Consider the following 20,880-nt stretch of genomic DNA (forward strand, 5'->3'; position numbering starts at 1 on the left):
CGATGAAATTATGAAATCTATCTATGAAAGCGGTAAAGGAAAGCTTGTAAATTTTAACTATGAAAGCGATAATTTCTAACTAGAAAAGCAATAAAAGAAAGCTGTAAGTTGGCGGATATAAGATTAGGCTTCTGGATTCTTTTCACGAAATTCTATCATCGCTTGAGCTTCTGAACCTCTATCAGATTAATCTCTGCATTGGCCTGTTGCAACACAGGCCCTTCAATGTATGGTTTCAGCCTCGCTCCATTCACTAAGAAGGAATCTTTCTCTCCGGGGGTCTCCACATTGTTAATCCTTATGGCTCCACTTGGCAGCACTTGTCTGACAATATACGGCCCAGTCCACCGTGACTTCAATTTCCCTGGGAATAAGTGGAGCCTAGTGTCATATAAAAGAACTTTGGATCCCACCGTAAACTCTTTCTTCTTCAACTTCTTGTCATGATAGAATTTCATCCTTTCCTTATAGATCTTCGCGCTTTCATATGCAAGGTATCGGAACTCGGTCAGATCGAGCAATCTTTTAGCGCGCTTCTCCTGCGCTGGGAGAAGATCAAAATTGAGATACTTGATAGCCCAGTACGCACGATGCTCTAGTTCCAGCGGTAGGTGGCAGGCTTTTCCATATACAAGCCGATAAGGGGACATTCCAATTGGAGTCTTGAAGGCTGTTCTATAGGCCCACAGCGCATCATCCAATTTCTCTGCCCAATTCTTGCGACTCTTATTTACTGTGGTCTGGAGGATGTGTTTGATCTCTCTATTTGAAACTTCCACTTGACCGCTCGCTTGTGGATGATAGGGGGTAGTTAGATGCTGGCGAACACCATATTGTTGTAGGCTGGATTGTAGTGCCTTATTCACAAAATGGGTGCCTCCGTCGCTTATTATCGTTCTAGGGACCCCAAACCTTGGAAATATGGTATATTTTAGGAAGCGGATCACTGATCGAGCATCATTTGTGGTGAGCGCTTGCGCTTCAACCCACTTACTCACGTAATCCACCGCCACCAGAATGTATTGTTTCCCATTAGAAGGTGGAAAGGGACCCATAAAATCTATCCCCCATACATCAAATATGTCCACAAACAAGACTCCAGTTTGGGGCATCTCATCTTTCTTCGAAATGGACCCCAATCTTTGACATTTGTCGCAAGATTTGGCAAAGGCATCTGCATCTTTTTGTAGGGTAGGCCAAAAGAAACCTGACTGCAAAACTTTGGCCGCTGTGCGCATGCCAGCGAAATGCCCTCCTACATGGGACCCATGACATTCGTTCAAGATCAGCGGGATCTCAGACTCCGCTACACAGCGACGGATTATCCCATCTGAGCCGATGTTGAACAAATAAGGTTCATCCCAAAAATAATCCTTTGCCAAACTGAGCAATCTCTTCTTTTCCCGTTGTACAGTGTGTGCTGGAAACTGTCCTGTAGTTAAAAAGTTGGCCAGGTCAGCGAACCATGGCTCTTTCGCTTGCACCAGGAACAGCTTCTCATCTGGGAATTGTTCATTGATCCCAGGAGATTTGTCCTCCTCTTGTCGCAACCTACTGAGGTGATCTGCCACATGATTTTCCTTTCCCTTCTTATCCTTGATTTCTATGTCGAATTCCTGGAGCAACAAAACCCATCTAATCAAGCGGGCTTTTGTCTCCTTTTTCTCCATCAAATATTTAATGGCTGCATGGTCAGTGTGAACAATAGTCTTGCTTCCAATAAGATACTTCCTGAATTTCTCAAAAGCGAAGACAATAGCTAGCAGCTCTTTCTCGGTGGTAGTGTAATTCTTCTGAGCAGAGTCCAGCGCTTTACTTGCATAATAAATGACGTTAAGTTTAGACTCCACCCTTTGTCCTAGTACAGCGCCGACGGCATAATCACTCGCATCCGTCATTAGCTCGAATGGCTCACTCCACACTGGTGCTGAAATTATAGGAGCAGAGGTCAGCTTACCTTCAGTATTTGAAAAGCCTCCTCACACTCGCTTGACCAGTGGAATTGAGTATCCTTGCACAGCAGTGACGTGAGTGGTTGTGTGATTTGACTGAAACCTCTGATAAAACGACGGTAAAATCCCGCGTGACCCAGAAAGCTTCGCACTCCTTTCTCATTCGAGGGCGATGGCATTTTTTCGATTACACTAATTTTTGATCTATCTACCTCTATACCAGCAGACGAGATCTTATGGCCCAAGACAATTCCTTCATTCACCATAAGGTGACATTTTTCCCAGTTCAGCACGAGATCAGTCTCTATGCATCGGAGAAGTACTTTTTCCAGATTATTCAGGCATTTGGAAAAGGTCTTGCCATACACCGAGAAATCATCCATAAAAACTTCAATACAGGAGTCCAGGAGATCACTGAAGATATGGTACATACATCGCTGGAAGGTGGCCGGAGCGTTGCACAGTCCAAACGGCATCCTCCTATAAGCGAAAGTCCCATATGGACAAGTGAATGTAGTCTTCTCACAGTCCTCCGGTTTGATGGGAATTTGATGATAGCCTGAGTAGCCATCGAGGAAACAGTAGTATTCGTGACCTGCAAGCTTCTCAAGGCATTGATCAAGGAAGGGAAGTGGGAAATGATCCTTCTTTGTGGCTGAATTCAGTTTTCTGTAGTCGATGCAAACCCTCCATCCAGTGACAGGTCTTGTCATGAAGACCTCCCCATCGTCGCTTGTCTGTTCAACGAATCCTCCTTTCTTGGGAACCACCTGGGTTGGGCTAACCCACTGGCTGTCACTGATAGGGTATATGATTCCTGCATCGAACAATTTGATCACCTCTTTCTTGACTACTTCTTGCATATTCTCGTTCAGACGCCGCTGAGGCTGTCTACATGGCTTTGCATCAGCTTCCAGCCTTATATGGTGCATACACACCGCTGGGCTGATTCCCTTGATGTCTGAGATTTTCCATGCAAACGCCGCTTGATTTCTTTTGAGAAGTGAGATGAGCTGAGCCTCTTGATCCGGCAATAGTAAGGCGGAGATTATCAGCGGGTAACTCTCCTCCGGCCCAAGGAATATATATTTGAGGTGCTCAGGTAATCTCTTCAGCTCATCCTTATTGTTGGTCTCGCTCGCTGGTTCCCTAGTCGCTTGTTCAATGGATTCAGTGGGCGCTTGAATATCGTCGCTTGCCTCAGCTGAATTCTTTTTATCTTCCAGTTCGAGCGATCCATTACCTGAAATTCCTTCCAGGTTATCAAGTGTAATATGGTTCTCAAAAGTTATTATTTCATTTAACTCATTGATAAAATCACAATTTTCTTCCTGAGGTTGGCGCAGTGCTGAGTTCATGGAAAATGTGACTTTATCACCACCAAAACTCAAGGATATTTTTCCTTCAGCAACATTTATTGTAGCTTGAGCGGTGGCTAGGAAAGGTCTCCCTAATATGATTGGAATGTCGCGGTCTTCGCTCATTTCCATAATAATGAAATCTGCAGGGAAAATAAATTTGTTCACTTGCACGAGTACATCACGAATGATTCCTTTAGGCAATCTTATTGACTTATCGGCAAGCTGAATTACAGTTCTGCATGCTTCTAACTCATAAAGCCCTAATTTAGAGAAAAGCGAGAAGGGCATAAGATTGATACTTGCACCTAAATCACATAATGCCCTAATCGGCTCTAAATTTCCTATTGTACAACTAATGATAAAACTCCCAGGATCGCTGAGTTTCTTCGGGAGGTCCTCCTTAAATACGGCACTGCACACACTTTCCAGCTGCACCGCTGCCACTTCATCAGGAAATGCCCGCTTCCGATTGATTATATCCTTGATAAACTTAGCGTAATGTGGCATCTGAGACAAAGCATCAGCAAACGGTATAGTAATTTGAAGACTACGGAAAGTATGTACAAACTTATCAAACTCCTTGGAGTTGTCCTTCTTCCCAAATCGTGCGGGAAAAGGGGCTCGAACCAAGGCTGAGCGAAAACCCTTTCATTCGGTCAGACTCCTGAGCGGCTGGTATCGCTCGAGGTTGGGATGGACCTTGCTCCTTAGACGGAATCTGTTTAATCTCATCCTGCACAGGCATATTAGCAACAATAGGGGAAGAAGATTGATTCATACCTCTGTCTGACAGTGGTGGCGATTGCGTCCGTTTCCCTCCTCTAGTTTCGATGGCCTTCGCTTGGTTCGGGACAGTCTCGACTGTCCCAGGCAACGTTCCTTTCTGCTTCAGCTTCAGCGCTTCAGCAATCTGCCCGACTTGTACTTCCAGCATTTTGATCGAAGCAGATGTGTTTCTTTGGAACTCCTGATTCGCTCGCTCTGTGTTCCTCCAGAGTTCCTCCAGACTCAACGGGACTTGTGCCGCTGTGGGAGGTTGAGCGAATGCATGTGCCTGCTGTGGGAAATGGGGGGTTTGATTGTATTGTTGATGATGTGGATGATATCCCCCTTGGATATATTGTTGCGCAGCGAACTGTTGTGGCCTCTGAAATTGTTGCTGAGGACGCGGTCCAGCGGGGCCTTGAACTTGCCCTTTTTGGAACTGCTGGAATTGGGGGGCATTTCTGCCAGCCATATAAAAGACCTCCGCCGGGTTCTGAGCTTCCTCATTTGAATACTCAGCAACCTGCGGACATTTTTGGTCTTCATAAGCTCTTTCCTCGCATTCCGCGGCCTCATGCAGTGCTTGTTTTCCTTTATTACGCAGGTCCTGCTTCATGAGCTTAGACAGCTCCTTCACTTGGATTGACAAACTGTCGATCCTTGCATCGTGAGATACGGAAGCAGGGACCTGGTACAGACCCCTCGATGGCTCGGGCCTGTTGGACTCTGGCCAACTTGACTGATTGGCCGCCATCTTCTCTATCAAAGCCCTCGCTTCAGAGGCACAACGCCCCATAAGCGAGCTTCTTGCCGCTGCATCTAAGGACATTCTGAGTTCAGGAGTAATTCCTGCGTAAAAAATCTGAAGTTCCATGAAGTCCGGTATTTCATGATGAGGGCAGTTGCGGAGTAGTTGTTTGAATCGGCTCCAGGCTTTTGGAAGGGTCTCATCACTCGCCATCTTGAAAGTAAGTATTTCATTCCTCTGGCGAATGGTCTTTGATACAGGATGGTATTTGCTCACGAAGGCCTGCGCTGCTTCCTTGAATGAGCCAGGGATCGGATAAAGATTATCAAACCATTTCCTGGCCTCTCCTGTTAAAGAAAAGGGAAACAGAATCAGTTTGGCAGCGTCCTCCGTGATGCCGTGCGATTTGGAGGTGGCAGCGATCCTATTAAAGTTCTGTAAGTGTTCGTAAGGGCTTTCATTGAGCAGCCCATGAAATTGGCTCTGGCTCGCCAGGCTGACGAGCGCTGGTTTCACCTCATAATGGCCAGAGCCTCTGGGCGCAGAACTTGTAATTAAAGTGTGATCCAGAAGGGTCTGGTAGTGAACATCCATGGGGACTTCCGCAAGTGGGCGATCAGCAGCCCTATGACCCTCAGTCCTCTGGTAAGGCTCAGCAGTAGGTGGTGGGGGGATGATGGTTGCGGGTATCGCAGCGGTGGTGGCAGCTTGTGCCGCTTGGGAAGCAATAAATGCTCCCTGCGCAGCTTGAGCTTGTTCCACCTGAGCGAGGTGCGCTTGCAGCCCCGCCATTCCTTGTTGGATGCTACTGAGGGCTCTCAATAGTTGCTCCTCAGTCTGTGAAAGTGCAGGAGGAATGACAGCAGGGACCACAGTGGGGACGTGGAGCGGCACCTCCTGCGAAGATGCAGATGTGGCGGAGTTTGAAGATGTCCCAGCGGCAGTCTGGAAAGCTGGGATGACAGTAGGAGGAGCGGTGGCATTTCCTTGATTCGCCATGAGTTGTTCTCGCACTTGCTCTCGGAACAGACGTCTCTGTGATCGAGCAGAAGGAGTAGGACTCGTGGGACGCTGAAAACGCTTCGGACCCCTACAAAATGGCAGCCACGTACAAAAATTAAAAGTTAGAAGAATTTAATTAAGCACAAAAGACACGATTACAACGAATTAAAGGTAAATTATGGCGCTTCAAAAGATTTCCAACAGATACTTTTCATGAGTTTCAAATCCCCGGCAACGGCGCCAAATTATGATAACAAAAATAGTTATTGTAGGTTGTATATCAATTCGCAGGGAATTTTATTCGAAAATCAATGAGTAGAGTTTTTATAGAAGAACGATCAGATATAGCAATTGTGTGGTTGTAGACCCTGGATAGTTATCACAATTATTTATACTCTTTTTACTGGTGAGTTTCCAGGTCGAACACAAGGATTTAAAGTCATGAATTTCAATGGTAAAAATCTTGGAGAAGCGACGAAGAAAAGAAAAGGGTCCGCTTGGAGCGGGCTTGAATCTTTTACTACTGAAAGCGGTAAATAAAGCAGTAAAAATGAACGGAGACGAGCGAAGCGAAAGCGAGAGGCAGAGTTCCAATGGTAAACAAATGATCGGGGCATGGATGAATCGCGGTTACCAGAGGATCGGGGCGTGAGTGAGCGGCATATTATATGTATATGTATATGAGCGAATTAGAGTGAATGAGAGGCGTTGTGTCTGAACTGTGCGTTACGAAATGGGTAGATTTCCCTGGATGCAGCGAGCGAATGACGTAAATGTGTTATCGGAAGCATATATGTATATTATGAAAATGATGATAGAAAGATGTTGTAATTATATAAACTCGATTATAAAGAACTCATCACACTGGTATTTTGGCCTGGGGGGGATTTACAACAAGACTTCAATGACACCCAGAATTAAGACATTATAAGAAAGAAACCCTACTGTCACTAGGAATTTCTGCGACCTAATAGACCCCCGTCTATGTCCCGTTAATTTTCCCAATTTCTGCCTCATTAGTGGTTTACCCCCTGATGTTGGTACTATTTTATCAGAATCAAATTTAGCACAGTAGTTAAGTAGGTCGACAAGGCTCCCGCGTACTTAACTACGTTGAACTACCTTGAGACCGCTTTTGGCGCATCACAAGGCTTAATTAATCAACTCGTCTCTCGCTCTATACCAGTGATATGAAATTCTCTGAAATTGATTTATATAAGTATGGAAAATTGTGAAAGAATTTAATTTGAAGAAGTGAATGATATTTCTTTATATACTACGAAAACGCGAAAAGAATTAGACTACAAAGCTGTAAATGAAAGCAGTAATCTAATCTAAGAAAGCATTAAAGACGTGGCCAAGGGAGAGGGAAGACGCCCACTCCCTTGGCCTTTCCTGTGGAGAACTCCCTTACAGGGTTGGAGCTCTCGGAAACAGGAAGACGACGAACGCTGTATATATTCTGAAATTGTCCAAGAATTCGATCTATCTACATAAAGATATCTGGCCCTATTTATAGCAGGTGTAAAGAGACGGTTGCAAGAAGTTGTTAGGCAGTTCCAACCGCTGGGCAGTTAGGCGGTTGCTGGTGGTTATTCTGTTAAAGCAGTTGCTGGCCATAACTCCCAGGGTGTCCGCTTCGCTTGCGTTGAGGGCACAGATCTTCCTCGCTTGCTGGAGAGCAGGAGGGCATCAGCGTAGCTCGGCTCGCTTGTGCTAGCTGGAATTGGAATGGCTGTACCGCTGCATTTGAAGTACTTAGTTGAAATCTGGTGATAGTCTGCAGCGGCGGGTATCTGGACTGTAGCTTGCAAGCGGGAGAGGCTATCGCTTGCGGCTATGAAGGTGGCCGCTTGCCTCTCATGCCTTAGTGTTTTCAAAGTGTGTCTTGGGCGCTTGCGAGCGAAGGCGGCTGTCGCTTGCGGCGTCTGCCTTAGCTTTTCTGGCTCCAGATTACCGCTTAAGAGGGCAAAAATCGTTAATAGTCTCAACAACGAATCTGGATCATGCCTAGTGATATAAATCAATATTGTATGCCGATTACGAATTATTTTGATGGTTCTTATGCAGAAATTCAAGTAATACACATTTTTGTCAACCTAAGAATATGCTCATATTTGGAGTCATCAAACCTCCTCACACTAAACCTTTGTTCGTCCTCGAACAAACTGCATTAAAGGATCAAGAGGTTATTCCGTTCACGGCAATCAAGAAGTGCTAATAACCAGTGCCATGATTGGGAGTAGAGTGAATCTCAAATAGTAACAAGTGAACCACAAGTATTCAGCATGTCATTTGATTTAACGAGATTGGAGTTGTCCAGGTATTGTCAACTTTGTTCGCTTAGCAGAGATTCTTTTTTTGATCAAGGAAACCTTCAGCCGAAGGGCGTGGAGAATATATATATATTTTCTTTTGGATCGTGAGTTTCAAACAAACATTGTGTCTGCTCATGATCTTATTAGGTTCTCGCACGCCTAGGCCTTTTCAGTTCCTTTGTAATGATATGTCCTCCCTGCTTCGCTTGCATCGTATCTTAAACCAAATTTAAGGACTTCTCTTTTCAAGTTATGCCTTATGAGCAAAGTCGAAAAAAAAACTGGAGTTGAGTAACGGTTTCCAGTATTTTAGCAAGCTTGACTAGCACTGCTTCATTTTCACTTTTTCATTTCTAACTCGAGTGCTCAGCTTCGTTCTATTCGTGATATGTACTGGTCGGCAAGCATGCTTAGCTTTCATGCAGCGTCTACTGCTTGAAGAGTCTCTCGCTGCTCTTCTGTTCCTCCTCTCTCCTCTTCTATAAGTCTGAGTCATTGTATCAGATTCATGGATTGATGGCAGGAGTCGCTCGAAACTTTTCCTGCGTGGGAATGGGTGCCTCAATCATGGTAGGTGCTTTCCTGGGCTGCTCGGGGATACCTGCAAGATAGGAAGATTTAGAATCACTGCCTCCACCTCCTCGGCTTCATTGGCAGCTTCAGCGGTTGTGGCAGCGGGGACCTCGGCGGGATATTCTTTGTATGACTCAATGGTGACATCGATCCCGCCAATAGTTTCTTCGGTCAGTATGGTCTCCCGCTCCTCCTCTGCTCCAGCAGCAGTAGGCTCCACCGCTCCCGGCTGGTTAACGGGTGTGGTTTCTTTGCCTATTCCAACAGCAGTTGGCTCGCCTGCCCCCTGTTGGTCGAAGGGAACAGGTTCATCGCCAGATGGGCTTGGCAGCCTTGGTGACACCTCCTCTATTGCTGGCCGTGCCGGCGAAGGTCTCTCGGGTTGGGCGGTGGGTTCTCTGATGACGATCCCCTTCCGTAGTCTGGAGAGGGGAATCGTGTCCTCGCTTGACTCTACATCCACCGCTTTCCCCTTCCCTTTCTCCTGCCTCGTCGCTCGCCGAGGGAGGTGTTGGATTTTTTCGCAATGCTTCTTTCACCCTCGGCTTCTTGACAGGCGGTGGAGCAGGGTCTTCTTGCTTCTTTGACCTCTTTTCGCCAGCGGCCGCTCGCGGCGCCTTTCCTTCCTTATTTCTCCTAGTTGCTTCAGCCCCAAATAGATTTTCCTCAATCTCCCGAGCGAAGCGGAGGGCTTCCTCTTCCTCATTGCTGGGAGCTTCATTGGAAACTGTTCTCTCAGAGTCGGGCTCGGTATGGGGTGTCACATCTTCTCTTACGATTTCCCCCCCCACAAATCTCATCTTTCTTTTTGGTGGAGGGGGCGCTGCCGCTTGTGCTTTCCTCTTTTTCTGCTTGGGGATGAGAGTGAACCCCTTGGACTCCAGCCAATTTTTGTGGAAGGCCGTTGGGAACAGCGGCTTCATTTGGAGTTCTGGGGCTGGAGTGGGCAAATCGACGCCCGCGCGACGGCAAAGTTCTGTGATCAGGGTCCCGTGACCCAATGTTCTGTCTCCACTTCTTCGATCCCAGATATCTAAGCCGATGATCGCGCCCAAATCCACATCGTTTGATTCCTCCAAGATTGAGCGAAGGGCTACGAGGTAGTCAGGACGAATGTCAGTGGTGTGAGCAGTGATCATTATTCTGCTCAACGACCACTTCACCCATTCCTTTTTCTCTTCGTCCACCGACCCGAACTTCAGGTTTCTTTTCTCATATGCAGGGGTGGTGGCGAAGGTCCTGTATAGCGACTGCAGTTCCAGTGAACTGCAGACCTCCGTTGCCTTCAACTTGTCTTGCATCTCCTGGGCGGGGTAGTGGTGTTCCCATCCCAAGAGTCGGTTGATCTTCCTGGCTGAGCAGTCTACCCATTTTCCCCGAATGTAGACATGCTTTAGACTCTCAGCCTGGTTCAAATTAGCGTAAAACTCCCTCACCAGTGATACATCCACTGGTTCATTGGGGTTTCTGATCAACCAAGACAGGCCCCGCTCCTCCAGCCAGTCAAAGAGCGGGCCTGTGATCTTTTCGGGGTCAAATCCTCTCTCGTAGAGGATCCCCATTGCCTTCATCCGCTCGTACGCCGCCGCTGCGTCAATGTTGGAAAAGTGCAGCTTGTCATACTGCTTCGATCTTAATACATCCTTTGCAGCGTCGGCGGCATTCTTCTTGGAGATATTGCTCCGGAATGCCTTCATTTTCTTTAGCGGTGCTTCTAGGCAGGCAAATTTGTTTTTTAGCTCCTTCAGCTGGTACTCCTTCAGCTGCTCGTATTCCGATTCTTCTAATTCCAGCCACCAGTCGCTCACCGGATACCTCTGCTCTGTTTCCTCAGTGTATTCGAATCTGAGGTATTCCTCCGGGAACTCTGGGATGAATTTTCGGAATGGCAGTGACTTAAGCTGCCTGAGCTTCCCCCAGTCTTCTGTTAACTCCAATAATCTCCTCCTCTTGTAGTATGCCTCAGGTGGCGCTGGTTCTACTAATTCTGCCCCTGAGGTTGTTGTCACCACCTTACGTCCGTCCGTGGATTTGATCCTTTGGACTCTTCATTCGATCCTCTCCTCAACTTTCTCAAACTCCTTCTTCAACGTTTCTTGCTTTGCTGGATCTATTTTGCTAAGCCTGTCTTGAACCTAGGGTTTCCAGAATTATTGTTTATCATACGAACATTATGAATCCTGCCTCATTATCTTTAAATGTAAATAACATCCATATTAGGCAATCACATTCAAAGTTCCGGTGATTTTAACCCTAAATTCTCCCCCTCACAACGAAACAGAACACTACTGTAAGCGTTACGTTGTGAAAAAGGGAGAAAATCACAAAACAAGACCTAACCTACAGATTAAAGTGAAATTCATCCGTAGAAAGCAAGTATATCAGTTATTGTCTCTAAATCTAGCATATAACAGACTTAGATTCACAGAAATCAAACAGGCAAACATTTTCGCAAAAATGAAGAACAGTGAAATATCGTGAAAATAATTTGCGATTCTGTGTTTCTAAACGTTAAATCGGCGAGAATCAACCGTAAAATAGAGTTTATGTACTAAGGTTAACCTAGATCTTACCTTAGATGAAGCTATTATTGGTTGAAATGGTGAGATTTTGAAAAAATTTCGCTTTGAGAGTGGCGGTTACTAAAGCTTCGGGAGGAAGTTACTGTAGGGCAAAAGTGGAAAAATGACTGTGGACTGGGGTATTTATAGATTTTTTATGACTCTCTAGAGGGCAAGCGGAGCGATGCCAAGTCCACTGTAAATACTTATAAAGGTATAGGGGAGGGTATTTCAGGGCGGATGAGCGGGTAAAGCAACACTTCTATACACCTAAGACTGACACAAAAGCGAAAATGAAAGCGGTGCTGAGTGAGCGATACTGCTCCCCCAGTGAATATCAGGGTGAAATAAGCGGAGCGGTGGTTGACTTGGGTCAGGCTTAGGTTGGAAGTTAAAATGCTAACATTAAACCATTCCTATAAAGCGATAATCCTATTCTAATGAAAGCGATGAAATTATGAAATCTATCTATGAAAGCGGTAAAGGAAAGCTTGTAAATTTTAACTATGAAAGCGATAATTTCTAACTAGAAAAGCAATAAAAGAAAGCTGTAAGTTGGCGGATATAAGATTAGGCTTCTGGATTCTTTTCACGAAATTCTATCATCGCTTGAGCTTCTGAACCTCTATCAGATTAATCTCTGCATTGGCCTGTTGCAACACAGGCCCTTCAATGTATGGTTTCAGCCTCGCTCCATTCACTAAGAAGGAATCTTTCTCTCCGGGGGTCTCCGCATTGTTAATCCTTATGGCTCCACTTGGCAGCACTTGTCTGACAATATACGGCCCAGTCCACCGTGACTTCAATTTCCCTGGGAATAAGTGGAGCCTAGTGTCATATAAAAGAACCTTGGATCCCACCGTAAACTCTTTCTTCTTCAACTTCTTGTCATGATAGAATTTCATCCTTTCCTTATAGATCTTCGCGCTTTCATATGCAAGGTATCGGAACTCGGTCAGATCGAGCAATCTTTTAGCGCGCTTCTCCTGCGCTGGGAGAAGATCAAAATTGAGATACTTGATAGCCCAGTACGCACGATGCTCTAGTTCCAGCGGTAGGTGGCAGGCTTTTCCATATACAAGCCGATAAGGGGACATTCCAATTGGAGTCTTGAAGGCTGTTCTCTAGGCCCACAGCGCATCATCCAATTTCTCTGCCCAATTCTTGCGACTCTTATTTACTGTGGTCTGGAGGATGTGTTTGATCTCTCTATTTGAAACTTCCACTTGACCGCTCGCTTGTGGATGATAGGGGGTAGTTAGATGCTGGCGAACACCATATTGTTGTAGGCTGGATTGTAGTGCCTTATTCACAAAATGGGTGCCTCCGTCGCTTATTATCGTTCTAGGGACCCCAAACCTTGGAAATATGGTATATTTTAGGAAGCGGATCACTGATCGAGCATCATTTGTGGTGAGCGCTTGCGCTTCAACCCACTTACTCACGTAATCCACCGCCACCAGAATGTATTGTTTCCCATTAGAAGGTGGAAAGGGACCCATAAAATCTATCCCCCACACATCAAATATGTCCACAAACAAGACTCCAGTTTGAGGCATCTCATCTTTCTTCGAAATGGACCCCAATCTTTGACATTTGTCGCAAGATTTGGCAAAGGCATCTGCATCTTTTTGTAGGGTAGGCCAAAAGAAACCTGACTGCAAAACTTTGGCCGCTGTGCGCATGCCAGCGAAATGCCCTCCTACATGGGACCCATGACATTCGTTCAAGATCAGCGGGATCTCAGACTCCGCTACACAGCGACGGATTATCCCATCTGAGCCGATGTTGAACAAATAAGGTTCATCCCAAAAATAATCCTTTGCCAAACTGAGCAATCTCTTCTTTTCCCGTTGTACAGTGTGTGCTGGAAACTGTCCTGTAGTTAAAAAGTTGGCCAGGTCAGCGAACCATGGCTCTTTCGCTTGCACCAGGAACAGCTTCTCATCTGGGAATTGTTCATTGATCCCAGGAGATTTGTCCTCCTCTTGTCGCAACCGACTGAGGTGATCTGCCACATGATTTTCCTTTCCCTTCTTATCCTTGATTTCTATGTCGAATTCCTGGAGCAACAAAACTCATCTAATCAAGCGGGCTTTTGTCTCCTTTTTCTCCATCAAATATTTAATGGCTGCATGGTCAGTGTGAACAATAGTCTTGCTTCCAATAAGATACTTCCTAAATTTCTCAAAAGCGAAGACAATAGCTAGCAGCTCTTTCTCGGTGGTAGTGTAATTCTTCTGAGCAGAGTCCAGCGCTTTACTTGCATAATAAATGACGTTAAGTTTAGACTCCACCCTTTGTCCTAGTACAGCGCCGACGGCATAATCACTCGCATCCGTCATTAGCTCGAATGGCTCACTCCACACTTGTGCTGAAATTATAGGAACAGAGGTCAGCTTACCTTTCAGTATTTGAAAAGCCTCCTCACACTCGCTTGACCAGTGGAATTGAGTATCCTTGCACAGCAGTGACGTGAGTGGTTGTGTGATTTGACTGAAACCTCTGATAAAACGACGGTAAAATCCCGCGTGACCCAGAAAGCTTCGCACTCCTTTCTCATTCGAGGGCGATGGCATTTTTTCGATTACACTAATTTTTTATCTATCTACCTCTATACCAGCAGACGAGATCTTATGGCCCAAGACAATTCCTTCATTCACCATAAGGTGACATTTTTCCCAGTTCAACACGAGATCAGTCTCTATGCATCGGAGAAGTACTTTTTCCAGATTATTCAGGCATTTGGAAAAGGTCTTGCCATACACCGAGAAATCATCCATAAAAACTTCAATACAGGAGTCCAGGAGATCACTGAAGATATGGTACATACATCGCTGGAAGGTGGCCGGAGCGTTGCACAGTCCAAACGGCATCCTCCTATAAGCGAAAGTCCCATATGGACAAGTGAATGTAGTCTTCTCACAGTCCTCCGGTTTGATGGGAATTTGATGATAGCCTGAGTAGCCATCGAGGAAACAGTAGTATTCGTGACCTGCAAGCTTCTCAAGGCATTGATCAAGGAAGGGAAGTGGGAAATGATCTTTCTTTGTGGCTGAATTCAGTTTTCTGTAGTCGATGCAAACCCTCCATCCAGTGACAGGTCTTGTCATGAAGACCTCCCCATCGTTGCTTGTCTGTTCAACGAATCCTCCTTTCTTGGGAACCACCTGGGTTGGGCTAACCCACTGGCTGTCACTGATAGGGTATATGATTCCTGCATCGAACAATTTGATCACCTCTTTCTTGACTACTTCTTGCATATTCTCGTTCAGACGCCGCTGAGGCTGTCTACATGGCTTTGCATCAGCTTCCAGCCTTATATGGTGCATACACACCGCTGGGCTGATTCCCTTGATGTCTGAGATTTTCCATGCAAACGCCGCTTGATTTCTTTTGAGAAGTGAGATGAGCTGAGCCTCTTGATCCGGCAATAGTAAGGCGGAGATTATCAGCAGGTAACTCTCCTCCGGCCCAAGGAATATATATTTGAGGTGTTCAGGTAATCTCTTCAGCTCATCCTTATTGTTGGTCTCGCTCGCTGGTTCCCTAGTCGCTTGTTCAATGGATTCAGTGGGTGCTTGAATATCGTCGCTTGCCTCAGCTGAATTCTTTTTATCTTCCAGTTCGAGCGATCCATTACCTGAAATTCCTTCCAGGTTATCAAGTGTAATATGGTTCTCAAAAGTTATTATTTCATTTAACTCATTGATAAAATCACAATTTTCTTCCTGAGGTTGGCGCAGTGCTGAGTTCATGGAAAATGTGACTTTATCACCACCAAAACTCAAGGATATTTTTCCTTCAGCAACATTTATTGTAGCTTGAGCGGTGGCTAGGAAAGGTCTCCCTAATATGATTGGAATGTCGCGGTCTTCGCTCATTTCCATAATAATGAAATCTGCAGGGAAAATAAATTTGTTCACTTGCACGAGTACATCACGAATGATTCCTTTAGGCAATCTTATTGACTTATCGGCAAGCTGAATTACAGTTCTGCATGCTTCTAACTCATAAAGCCCTAATTTAGAGAAAAGCGAGAAGGGCATAAGATTGATACTTGCACCTAAATCACATAATGCCCTAATTGGCTCTAAATTTCCTATTGTACAACTAATGATAAAACTCCCAGGATCGCTGAGTTTCTTCGGGAGGTCCTCCTTAAATACGGCACTGCACACACTTTCCAGCTGCACCGCTGCCACTTCATCAGGAAATGCCCGCTTCCGATTGATTATATCCTTGATAAACTTAGCGTAATGTGGCATCTGAGACAAAGCATCAGCAAACGGTATAGTAATTTGAAGACTACGGAAAGTATGTACAAACTTATCAAACTCCTTGGAGTTGTCCTTCTTCCCAAATCGTGCGGGAAAAGGGGCTCGAACCAAGGGCTGGGCGAAACCCCTTTCATTAGGTTCAGACTCCTGAGCGGCTGGTATCGCTCGAGGTTGGGATGGACCTTGCTCCTTAGACGGAATCTGTTTAATCTCATCCTGCATAGGCATATTAGCAACAATAGGGGAAGAAGATTGATTCATACCTCTGTCTGACAGTGGTGGCGATTGCGTCCGTTTCCCTCCTCTAGTTTCGATGGCCTTCGCTTGGTTCGGGACAGTCTCGACTGTCCCAGGCAACGTTCCTTTCTGCTTCAGCTTCAGCGCTTCAGCAATCTGCCCGACTTGTACTTCCAGTATTTTGATCGAAGCAGATGTGTTTCTTTGGAACTCCTGATTCGCTCGCTCTGTGTTCCTCCAGAGTTCCTCCAGACTCAACGGGACTTGTGCCGCTGTGGGAGGTTGAGCGAATGCATGTGCCTGCTGTGGGAAATGGGGGGTTTGATTGTATTGTTGATGATGTGGATGATATCCCCCTTGGATATATTGTTGCGCAGCGAACTGTTGTGGCCTCTGAAATTGTTGCTGAGGACACGGTCCAGCGGGGCCTTGAACTTGCCCTTTTTGGAACTGCTGGAATTGGGGGGCATTTCTGCCAGCCATATAAAAGACCTCCGCCGGGTTCTGAGCTTCCTCATTTGAATACTCAGCAACCTGTGGACATTTTTGGTCTTCATAAGCTCTTTCCTCGCATTCCGCGGCCTCATGCAGTGCTTGTTTTCCTTTATTACGCAGGTCCTGCTTCATGAGCTTAGACAGCTCCTTCACTTGGATTGACAAACTGTCGATCCTTGCATCGTGAGATACGGAAGCAGGGACCTGGTACAGACCCCTCGATGGCTCGGGCCTGTTGGACTCTGGCCAACTTGACTGATTGGCCGCCATCTTCTCTATCAAAGCCCTCGCTTCAGAGGCACAACGCCCCATAAGCGAGCTTCTTGCCGCTGCATCTAAGGACATTCTGAGTTCAGGAGTAATTCCTGCGTAAAAAATCTGAAGTTCCATGAAGTCCGGTATTTCATGATGAGGGCAGTTGCGGAGTAGTTGTTTGAATCGGCTCCAGGCTTTTGGAAGGGTCTCATCACTCGCCATCTTGAAAGTAAGTATTTCATTCCTCTGGCGAATGGTCTTTGATACAGGATGGTATTTGCTCACGAAGGCCTGCGTTGCTTCCTTGAATGAGCCAGGGATCAGATAAAGATTATCAAACCATTTCCTGGCCTCTCCTGTTAAAGAAAAGGGAAACAGAATCAGTTTGGCAGCGTCCTCCGTGATGCCGTGCGATTTGGAGGTGGCAGCGATCCTATTAAAGTTCTGTAAGTGTTCGTAAGGGCTTTCATTGAGCAGCCCATGAAATTGGCTCTGGCTCGCCAGGCTGACGAGCGCTGGTTTCACCTCATAATGGCCAGAGCCTTTGGGCGCAGAACTTGTAATTAAAGTGTGATCCAGAAGGGTCTGGTAGTGAACATCCATGGGGACTTCCGCAAGTGGGCGATCAGCAGCCCTATGACCCTCAGTCCTCTGGTAAGGCTCAGCAGTAGGTGGTGGGGGGATGATGGTTGCGGGTATCGCAGCGGTGGTGGCAGCTTGTGCCGCTTGGGAAGCAATAAATGCTCCCTGCTCAACTTGAGCTTGTTCCACCTGAGCGAGGTGCGCTTGCAGCCCCGCCATTCCTTGTTGGATGCTACTGAGGGCTCTCAATAGTTGCTCCTCAGTCTGTGAAAGTGCAGGAGGAATGACAGCAGGGACCACAGTGGGGACGTGGAGCGGCATCTCCTGCGAAGATGCAGATGTGGCGGAGTTTGAAGATGTCCCAGCGGCAGTCTGGAAAGCTGGGATGACAGTAGGAGGAGCGGTGGCATTTCCTTGATTCGCCATGAGTTGTTCTCGCACTTGCTCTCGGAACAGACGTCTCTGTGATCGAGCAGAAGGAGTAGGACTCGTGGGACGCTGAAAACGCTTCAGACCCCTACAAAATGGCAGCCACGTACAAAAATTAAAAGTTAGAAGAATTTAATTAAGCACAAAAGACACGATTACAACGAATTAAAGGTAAATTATGGCGCTTCAAAAGATTTCCAACAGATACTTTTCATGAGTTTCAAATCCCCGGCAACGGCGCCAAATTATGGTAACAAAAATAGTTATTGTAGGTTGTATATCAATTCGCAGGGAATTTTTATTCGAAAATCAATTAGTAGAGTTTTTATAGAAGAACGATCAGATATAGCAATTGTGTGGTTGTAGACCCTGGATAGTTATCACAATTATTTATACTCTTTTTACTGGTGAGTTTCCAGGTCGAACACAAGGATTTAAAGTCATGAATTTCAATGGTAAAAATCTTGGAGAAGCGACGAAGAAAAGAAAAGGGTCCGCTTGGAGCGGGCTTGAATCTTTTACTACTGAAAGCGGTAAATAAAGCAGTAAAAATGAACGGAGACGAGCGAAGCGAAAGCGAGAGGCAGAGTTCCAATGGTAAACAAATGATCGGGGCATGGATGAATCGCGGTTACCAGAGGATCGGGGCGTGAGTGAGCGGCATATTATATGTATATGTATATGAGCGAATTAGAGTGAATGAGAGGCGTTGTGTCTGAACTGTGCGTTACGAAATGGGTAGATTTCCCTGGATGCAGCGAGCGAATGACGTAAATGTGTTATCGGAAGCATATATGTATATTATGAAAATGATGATAGAAAGATGTTGTAATTATATAAACTCGATTATAAAGAACTCATCACACTGGTATTTTGGCCTGGGGGGGATTTACAACAAGACTTCAATAACACCCAGAATTAAGACATTATAAGAAAGAAACCCTACTGTCACTAGGAATTTCTGCGACCTAATAGACCCCCGTCTATGTCCTGTTAATTTTCCCAATTTCTGCCTCATTAGTGGCTTTACCCCCTGATGTTGGTACTATTTTATCAGAATCAAATTTAGCACAGTAGTTAAGTAGGTCGACAAGGCTCCCGCGTACTTAACTACGTTGAACTACCTTGAGACCGCTTTTGGCGCATCACAAGGCTTAATTAATCAACTCGTCTCTCGCTCTATACCAGTGATATGAAATTCTCTGAAATTGATTTATATAAGTATGGAAAATTGTGAAAGAATTTAATTTGAAGAAGTGAATGATATTTCTTTATATACTACGAAAACGCGAAAAGAATTAGACTACAAAGCTGTAAATGAAAGCAGTAATCTAATCTAAGAAAGCATTAAAGGCGTGGCCAAGGGAGAGGGAAGACGCCCACTCCCTTGGCCTTTCCTGTGGAGAACTCCCTTACAGGGTTGGAGCTCTCGGAAACAGGAAGACGACGAACGCTGTATATATTCTGAAATTGTCCAAGAATTCGATCTATCTACATAAAGATATCTGGCCCTATTTATAGCAGGTGTAAAGAGACGGTTGCAAGAAGTTGTTAGGCAGTTCCAACCGCTGGGCAGTTAGGCGGTTGCTGGTGGTTATTCTGTTAAAGCAGTTGCTGGCCATAACTCCCAGGGTGTCCGCTTCGCTTGCGTTGAGGGCACAGATCTTCCTCGCTTGCTGGAGAGCAGGAGGGCATCAGCGTAGCTCGGCTCGCTTGTGCTAGCTGGAATTGGAATGGTTGTACCGCTGCATTTGAAGTACTTAGTTGAAATCTGGTGATAGTCTGCAGCGGCGGGTATCTGGACTGTAGCTTGCAAGCGGGAGAGGCTATCGCTTGCGGCTATGAAGGTGGCCGCTTACCTCTCATGCCTTAGTGTTTTCAAAGTGTGTCTTGGGCGCTTGCGAGCGAAGGCAGCTGTCGCTTGCGGCGTCTGCCTTAGCTTTTCTGGCTCCAGATTACCGCTTAAGAGGGCAAAAATCGTCAATAGTCTCAACAACGAATTCTGGATCATGCCTAGTGATATAAATCAATATTGTATGCCGATTACGAATTATTTTGATGGTTCTTATGCAGAAATTCAAGTAATACACATTTTTGTCAACCTAAGAATATGCTCATATTTGGAGTCATCAACACATGATGAGTATCTGTCAAGAGACCAAGTGTAGGTGTCATATGATGACAGCAACTGGAATCAAAATACCACAAATTGTCCATGACAGAGGAGGAATTGAAAGTAAGAACTCAATGCGAGAGAGTCACGATATTCTTGACTGACGAAGTCATATGAGTAACAACAGCAAAATAAAATTAATTGTGATGACAAAACCAACCATACTACGACGTAGTGAACCAATACAGGAGGCAGCGGCCCGACAAAACTGCGGTGGAAGGACGGCGGACACGTCCTCACACGCGGCTCGAAAGAGGCGGCAGCGGAGTGTTTGCGACGCTGCGATTTACATCGGCGGCGCATTGGGGCTGGATACGCCGCCTTTGGTGATTAAATTTGGTGGACGAGGTCACCGGACGATAGTGGTTCCAATGGTGGCGGCGGTTGACGGCGGCGGCGGCGGCTAGGATTTCGATTTTGGACATTCGGACTCTGATACTATATTAATGAAATTGTATTTTTTTTAAAAAAAAATAAAAAATACGGAAGTATATATAATAATGAATTTGAACTTAAACTAAGATAGATAATATCAAATAATATCAAGATGATATCTATATCAATAAAAATATATATAAGTCTAACATTTAACTTTTATGTTATGTACTATAAAAATAAATAGTACTCCCTCCGTCCCGCGAGGGATGAACCCTTTTATTAGGGACACAGTTTTTTAGATAGTATATATTAGTAGGTTATTAATAATAAGTTATGATATTAGTTTATTATTTTTTATATGAATAATATTGTTGGTAATCTAAATGTTTTTATGATTATATCTCGAAAAAATATATGCAATATGAATATCATTTTGTAGATAATAAAATTTTATATAATACAAATAAATAAAAAAATAAAATCATTACCATAAATTAGTTTTATAAAAAAATGAGGAGTTTTAAAGATAGATAAAAAATTATGTCAATTGAGGAGAGAGATAGAAATAAAGGAGTTTTGAGTGGGTTCTACGTATAAGATGTTAAAAGTTTAATTAAATTCATTTATATTTGTTAAGTATATTTAAGATTGATAAAATTACCAAAAATGAAAAGAAGTCATCTTTTGTGGGACATAAAAAAAAATAAAAATGAGTCATCTGTATCGGGACGGAGGGAGTATAATTTTTTTATTCAAAATGTGAGATAAACT

General features: G+C 45.0%; 1 pseudogene; it reads right to left on the reverse strand.

Moving 5' to 3' along the window:
- The window catches only part of LOC127245709 (uncharacterized), a 67,408-nt pseudogene extending 49,853 nt beyond the window's left edge, over window positions 1-17,555 (reverse strand).
- Between the last annotated feature and the right edge of the window lie 3,325 nt (window positions 17,556-20,880).

This window comes from Andrographis paniculata, unplaced genomic scaffold (assembly GCF_009805555.1).
Source record: "Andrographis paniculata isolate CXL003 unplaced genomic scaffold, ASM980555v1 Contig22END, whole genome shotgun sequence".
Classification (NCBI taxonomy): domain Eukaryota; kingdom Viridiplantae; phylum Streptophyta; class Magnoliopsida; order Lamiales; family Acanthaceae; genus Andrographis; species Andrographis paniculata.